Genomic DNA, 414 nt, shown 5'->3' on the forward strand with positions numbered 1-414 from the left:
TGTCCACATGTTAAACTCCACCATGAGTTTGCTGTCCACATGTTAGACTCCACCATGAGTTTACTGTCCACATGTTAGACTCCACCATGAGTTTACTGTCCACATGTTAAACTCCACCATGAGTTTACTGTCCACATGTTAGACTCCACCATGAGTTTACTGTCCACATGTTAAACTCCACCATGAGTTTACTGTCCACATGTTAGACTCCACCATGAGTTTACTGTCCACATGTTAGACTCCACCATGAGTTTACTGTCCACATGTTAAACTCCACCATGAGTTTACTGTCCACATGTTAGACTCCACCATGAGTTTACTGTCCACATGTTAGACTCCATCATGAGTTTACTGCCCACATGTTAGACTCCACCATGAGTTTACTGTCCACATGTTAGACTCCACCATGAGTTT

This window comes from Poromitra crassiceps (genome assembly GCF_964638095.1).
Source record: "Poromitra crassiceps genome assembly, chromosome: 5".
Lineage (NCBI taxonomy): Eukaryota > Metazoa > Chordata > Actinopteri > Beryciformes > Melamphaidae > Poromitra > Poromitra crassiceps.